Below are 7542 nucleotides of genomic sequence, written 5' to 3' on the forward strand. Positions count from 1 at the left end.
CTCGTCACTTGTGCCATTCTTGTTCTGAGATTGTAGTGTGCCCTGTAGAGCATCCTCTCCCATGGTCCATGATATTCCATGTCCTGCATCTAAACTTGATGCTGAGCTTCTGTGAGGAAGGACCATATTTCATCCACACTCCTCTCCCCGAACCATGTGTATTGCAATCTGTTGTCATGGCACTGGTTATTATTTATATACTCTTAATAGTGTTGGTTGAAATAATAAGGATCAATCCAGTTCCTCTCTCAGTGCAAAGTAACAATACCTTCGAACACCTTAATGAAGTTACACAATTAAATTTGCATTTCCCCAAGAGGGCATAGACTGAATATTTGCTACAGAGAATCTCACTATTCAAAAACACAATCAATGAAAAATTGATGTGTTCAAATCCATGAAAATTTAAATCACTTAAGCAGTAAAATAAATAAATAATGAGAAACTACCATTTATTTAAGGTGGCAGCATCACACTTGTTTTCAGAATTTGGGGTTCTGTGGAAGCAAGATTAATTATTTTTTGTTACCATTTTGTCTGGTCCGGTCGCTTCCGAATCCCTTCCTTCTTCCCCAAGTTCCCATCTGTGATTAGCAATGGATCCTAACTATGTTGACAATGGAGGAGTGAGTGTGTGTTCACATTTCTCACAGAGGGTCACTTGCTTGAGAAGCTACTCAATCATCTTGCAAATAATAGGACAACATGTCCCAGCCTGTCTTCTGTTGGTGACGGGATTGAAAGTGAGCAGGCATTACTGACGCTTGTGTCTCAGCTCATGAAATCAATCTGGGAAATTTGCATGTTTTCACATCTGTGGGTCCTGATGCAATTTTAAATCCATGACTTTTCCATATGGAAATTGTGCACTATGGTGGAAGTGAACTGACTCACATTTTATATAGTATTTAGTTGCAACCTAATGTAACTGTCTTACTCTGATTCTGCTTATGCACGAGTGGAATGAGCCACGTGTATCCGAATATCAGGGAACATTCACAGTCCCTCTCATGTTCTGTGCATTCTAGTATCCCTCTAACAGATGATATCCTTACATCTCTTTCATTAGGTATCTTTTTTTTTTTTTTCATTTCTATTCACTTAGTCTATTGCTGTACAAAATGACTAGCATTTTTCTGGTGTTACATGGAAATAAATAATAAGGCTTTTCTGTTTTACATTTTGACTAATATATTCTGGGATTTCTGATGTGTTTGTCTTCAGTGACTGTCTCATTGCCTTTGACATTAATTACTAATGTGTTAAATTATATGTTTACTTTACCCACATTTACCCTTGCTGTATGACTTAACAGGCATAATCATCCCTTCCATTGTAGCCACACTTTGGACCCTAATTTTCAGTATTGAAGGAAGAAGCCCAAGTTGTGTTGAAGGTACTGCCAAAAACAAGTCTACAGGAATCGACAGAATACCCTTTGAGAAGTTTCAACAAAAGAAAGCAATGCGGGAAGCATTTACTTTTCTATAGCAATAAATTTGGAAGAAAGATAACTGGCCAACTGACTGAAAGAGATCTATGTTTGTGCCCACTTGAAAGAAAGGTAATTCAACAGAATGTGGGAATTATCACATAATCTCCCACATAATGAGGAAATCATTGGATATTATCATTACTATTGCAAACAAGTAAAATCTTGCTGAAGATAAATAAAAAACGGTTGTAGCAGTATACTGACAGAGAACTTCCAGAAATGTAAGATGGTATCAGGAGAGGATGTGGAATGACGGATATCACTGCTGATGTCAGAAGGATCTTTACTCAAAGCAAAGAATATGAGAAAGATGTTTACTGGAGTTTTATTGACTATGCAGAAACATTTGATTGCGTGGATCATAATAAACTGTGGATAACATTGAGAAGAATGGGAATTCCAGAACACTGAACTGTACTCACGAGGAGCATGGACATAGAGCAGGAGGCTGTTGTTTGAACAGAACGAGGGGACACTGCTTGGTTTAAAATCAAGCAGGAAATATGTGAGAATGACTTGAAGCACTTACTGATGATGACTGAAGAATTGTCTGCAGGATGGCTTACATCTCAATACAAAGGAAACAAAAGTCCTCACAACAGGACCTATAAGCAGCATCACAATAAATGGAGAAAAGATCGAATTTGGCAGAGACTTCACATTGTTTGGTTCTACAATTGATGCCAGTGGAAGCAGGAGTTGGGACATCAGACGATGTATAACACTGGGCAAATGGGTTGCAAAGGACCTCTTTCAAGTGTCGAGGAGCAAAGATGTCTCCTTGAGGTCTAGGGTGATCTTGGCCCCAAACATGGTATTTTTAATCATCTCATATGCATGTTAGAGCTGGACAGTGAATAAAGAAGACTGACGAAGGGTTCATGCTTTTGAGTTGTGTGCTGACATTGAATGCTGAATGTTCCGTGGACTGCTGAAAGAACTAACAAATCTGTCCTGGCAGATGTGTGGCAGGAAGATTCCTTGTAAGTGAGAGTGGCCAGACTTCCTCTCACATACTTTGGCCATATTGTCAGAAGGGACCGTTTGCTGGAGAAAGATGTCAAGCTTGGTAAGGTGGAGGGTCAATGGAAGAGGTGAAAGCCCTCAACGAGAAGGCTTGACACAGTGGCTGTGATGAAGGCTCAAGTATAGCAAGGATCATGGATCTAGTATGGGATGAGACAGTGTTTCATCCCACTGTTCAAGGGGTCGCTAAGAGCTGAAAATGACTTGACAGAACATAAAAACGACAACATCACGAATATCACTTGAAATTAAACTTTTCCCGGGGTGAAAAAAAAAAAAAAAAAAAAACTTTCATTATTACATAGAAAAACAATTGCCAGAAATTCAAGATAAATTAAGAAGTGGAACAGAATGAAGGATATCTCTGTTGGATGAAAGGAAAGAATATGAAGAAGATATTGATCTGCATTTTATTGACTATGTAAAGACATTTGACTGTGTGGATCATAACACATTATCGATAACATTTTAAAAAATGGGAAATCCAATGGGTTTACTTGTGCTCACCTGAAATCTTCACATTGATGAAGAGACCGTCATTTGAAGAGAACAAGGTGATCAGTGGTGCATCCTTTCACCATACTTATTTAATCTTTATGCTAATAAAATAATCAGAAATACTGGATTATCAGAAGAAGTAGCAGCAGAAGAATTGGAGGAAAACTCATGAACAAACTGGGATATGCAGATGACAAAACTTTGCTTGGTGAAGGTGAGGAAGACTTGAAACACTGATGAAGATCAAAGACTGAACCTTATTGAATGGATTATACTTCAAGATAGAGAAAACAAAAATCCTCACAACGGAGCCAATTAACAACATCATGATAAGTGGAGAAAATATTGACGTTTCCAAGAGTTGCGTTTTATTGGAACCCACAATCAACCACTATGGAAATAACAGTCAAGAAATAGAAAGACATATTGCTCTGGGTAAATATGGTGCAAAATATATCTTTAAAGTGTTAAAAAGTGAAGTTGTCACTTGGAAGACTAATGTGTGCCCCACTCAAGCCATGGTGTTTCCAATCAGCTGATAAACATGTGCAAGCTAAGTGAAGGACAAGGACGAATAGATGTGTTTGAAGTATATGATGGTGAAAATATTGAATATGTCATGGACGGCCAGAAGATTGAACACAGTTGTATTGGAAGACATGCAGCCAGAATGTTTCTTAGAAGGGAAGATGGTTTGACTTCATCTCATGTACTCTGGACATGCTATCAGGAAGGACCAGTCCCTGGAGAAAGACAGTGTGGCTGGAAAAGTAGACGGTCTTTAAAAATGTTTATAACAGTTCAGTCCCACAATGTCATAGAGCTGTGAATGTTCAACATGAAAGTGCCTATGGAGGACTGAGAGGTCTTAGAACCGTCCAGTGTCTGCACCTTATTTTATGTGACAGTGAGGACATTGTGGGCCTGCAAGTGTCTCCAGGTGAATAAAGCACTGGAAGAAATTCAGGTTTACACAATGACAGGGGTTGGGAGAGAACTCGCTGTTAGCCCCCTGCTCCTGTAAAAGCCCTCCACTCTCCTGTCCAACATGGCTGCTCTGCCAGGGGATGAGAAGGGGGAAGGCAGACAGATGTTTACCTGTCTCCCAGAAGCCTCATGGGCACAGTCACAATGTGGGTTACGCATTGACTGCTCCTGCAGAGATGTAGGCCTGAGTGCAGACCCACTGAGGACCACACACAGAAGGGGCTCAGGCTGGTCCCCAATTGTTCACACAGGACATTTATGTTCTCTCTGAACTGACTGTCTAAAAAGTCCCTCCTGTCCCTACCTGTAACAGAGAGACTAAGAGAGAATTTAGTGGTCACATCTACTTTCCACAAAACACACCCCTCTCTGCTTCCTGAGGACAGAAATAACACACATCTATCCTGACATCTGATCACAATCCTGAAGAATAGGAATCAGGTAAAATAACCCTGAGCAAACATTCGTCGAGAGAATTCTGTGTGTGCAACCCGAGCTTTAAGGACTTCACTGCATCTTTCAGCTCCATGAACCCCAAAAACTGCACCTTGCTTTTCCCCAATGGCTTCAGGGAAGCTTGCACTTCCTCCTTCAATGCTAGCAGTGATTGATCTTATGCTGCCTACGCAATGGTTGAACACCGACGGGATCATCTTAGTACAGCGATTCTGTGGATTCCTCCTATCTTCATTTGAAGCTTACTGCGTCGTTCAAATTCACTGCCATTGAGTCAATTCTGACTCAACACGACACCCATTGGGTTTCCAAGGCTATAAATCTTTACAGAAGCAGACTACATCATCTTTCTTCTGCATAATAGATGGTGGGTTTGAACCTCCAAATTTCTTGTTATAAGCAAAATGCCTTACGCAATGCCCTACCAGAGTTCCTTATTTTGCCCATAGAATCCTTCAATATTGCAACTAAGGTGTTTTTTTTTTTTTTTTTTTTTTTTGTCAGTTACTTTACTTTTAGAAATTTCAAATGTGTTCTTCCATGTTGGCTTTCTAACTTCAGATCTCTGCACATTTTTATCATAATACTTTGTCTTCTAGATAAGCCAATGAGGGCATTAATAGTTATTAGTACTGTAACTTAAACTGTGTAAGGGGGTGAAGCAAACCCAATGTAATTATACCTTATAGAGAAAATGTAAAGTAAAACTACTTTTCTTGAGCATAATATTTATCACAGGGTATGAAATATTTTATAGAGTTTGACTTCCTGATTGTGTTATTAAAATCCTAAAACTACAACGGAATATATGAAGGCAAGAACACAATATGCATCAGGGTACATCTAACCTACAGGTCTGACAGTGCTTGAGAGAGTGTGCAATTGTTCCTTGTCATGATGTTGATGATGGTTACACTATTGTACACCTGTATTAATTCTCAATGAATTGTATAATTTAACGAAGTGTCATGTTTTACACAAAAACAAGCCTCCATAAAGGTATTACAATATGATATATTGGTCGAGAAGGAGCAACAGGGAGATAGATAATGACAAGCATAAGTGGCAGGGACTCTAGACAACTCCACCACAGGGACCCTGGTTCTCCACTTCCTTGGAAAAACTCTAAATGCAGCACACCCATGTCCTGTGATAGACAGGGTGTTCTGTACACTTCACTGGGCCCGCCCAATGCTGCCATGGGGAGCAGTGTGGTCCATTTAGGAGGAGCAAAGCCCAGATACTGAGATAACTCTTACCACACACAGGCTCACAGACAGTTCACACTGTCCCTCTAGGTTCTGCTTGTAGTTTCATATCAGTAAATAATAGGAAATATTTAAATAGGAAAAAACAAACAAAAATAAATAAATAAAGACGATCATGGGTGCTAAGTGTTTATCTCACCACAGTCACATAACAACAAATTGTAATTGCCAGCTATCATCTTTGCCAAAAAACACCCCCAGGACACTCCTGGACTCTCTGGGTTATGGCCCTCTCAGAACTCATGCAACCCCACATGTTGCTATAAAGGAGGAGGACATGCAAATAGGGCCCCTCTCCAAGCGAATGAAAGCAGGTCCAGCCCCGACCTTGCAGCTCTGGGAGAGGAGCCCCTCCCCCATGACTGTCGGGTGTCTCCATTCAGTGATCTGCACTGAACACAGAGGAGTCTGCATGGACTCTGGGCTGCGCTGGGTTTTCCTTATTGCTATTTTAGAAGGTAATTTATGGACAGGGATTGTGTGAAAACGGGCATGACTGAGAGAAACGGTGAACGTGTGTGGCCCTTTCCTGACCAGGCTGTCTCTGCTCTTGCAGGTGCCTGGTGTGAAGGGCAGCTGGTGGAGTCTGGGGGAGACGTGAGGCGGCCTGGAGGGTCTCTTTGGTGTAAGGGCTCTGGATTCATCTTCAGCAGTTATGACATGGATTGGGTCCGCCATGCTCCAGGCAAGGGGTTAGAGTGGGTCTCAGGTATTACTCCTGGTGGGGGCGCCTACTATTCAGACTCTGTGAGGGGCCGATTCACCATCTCCAGAGACAATGTCCAGAACATGTTTTGTCTGCATATGGACAGCCTGAAACCAGAGGACACTGACCTGTATTAATGTGTGAAAGACACAGTGAGAGGAAGTCAGTGTGAGCTCAGACATAATCCTGCTCTGCAGGAAGGGAGCCGGGCTCCAGGGAGTGCTCAGGACTCACTAAGTCCAGGGACCAGCACCAGGGGTAGGTGCCGATGGGGTGGAGAGCTGGGTTCCTGGCAGAGTCTCAGGCTTCTTCTCTCTCTAAAACTTTCCTTTGGGAATCTCTCCAGCTTTAAGATTCTGTGTCTGCCCCTCAATTGTCTGATTTGTAAATGTTTATTTGTAATAGGATGAAATAGTCTCCCATGGACAAAGAGGATTGTCACACAGGGAGGCAGAATCGTGCAGCAGAGACCAAGCAAGGGTGTGAGATTGGCAGTCATCATGGCAGTCTTAAGGCCAGTGAGTGGGAGAGGGAGGGAAGGGTGGGATTTTTATGGAGTAGTTGATGGGTTAAATCTCTGTATTAGCAGCCAGGTGCTTAATCAATGCACCACCAGGACTCCCTCTGTTTGGGAATAGGATCTCTAAAGGTGTTACCAAAACCAAAAAGTCAACTCACTGCCATCATGTCTACTCTAACTCCTAGTGAACCCTTGTGATTCCAAGGCTAGAATTCTTTATGGAATATTATTTCACGGAGTGCCCATGGGTCTGAACCACTGATACTGTGGTTAGCAGCCAAAGCCCTTAACCACTACACCACCAGAGCTCCTAACGATGTTATCAGTTAAGATATTGAAGTCACACTGGAGGAGATTCAGTCCTGACCCAACGTAAGTGCCGTCCTTATCAAAGAAGAGAGAAGCCGAGACACACAGATGGAGGGCAGTCAGGTGAGGATGGAAGCAGAGAGGACAGAGATGTAAGGCGACCAACGACAAGGACTGTGGGCTGTCACCAACAGCTGGAAGAGAAGAATGAGGCAGGTTATCACTCAGAGCCCTCAGGAGGAACCGATAATACCAGTGTTCTTTTTCTTTTTCTTTC

Source organism: Orycteropus afer, unplaced genomic scaffold (genome assembly GCF_000298275.1).
Source record: "Orycteropus afer afer isolate SDZICR_OR568_19922 unplaced genomic scaffold, OryAfe1.0 scaffold01404, whole genome shotgun sequence".
NCBI lineage: Eukaryota > Metazoa > Chordata > Mammalia > Tubulidentata > Orycteropodidae > Orycteropus > Orycteropus afer.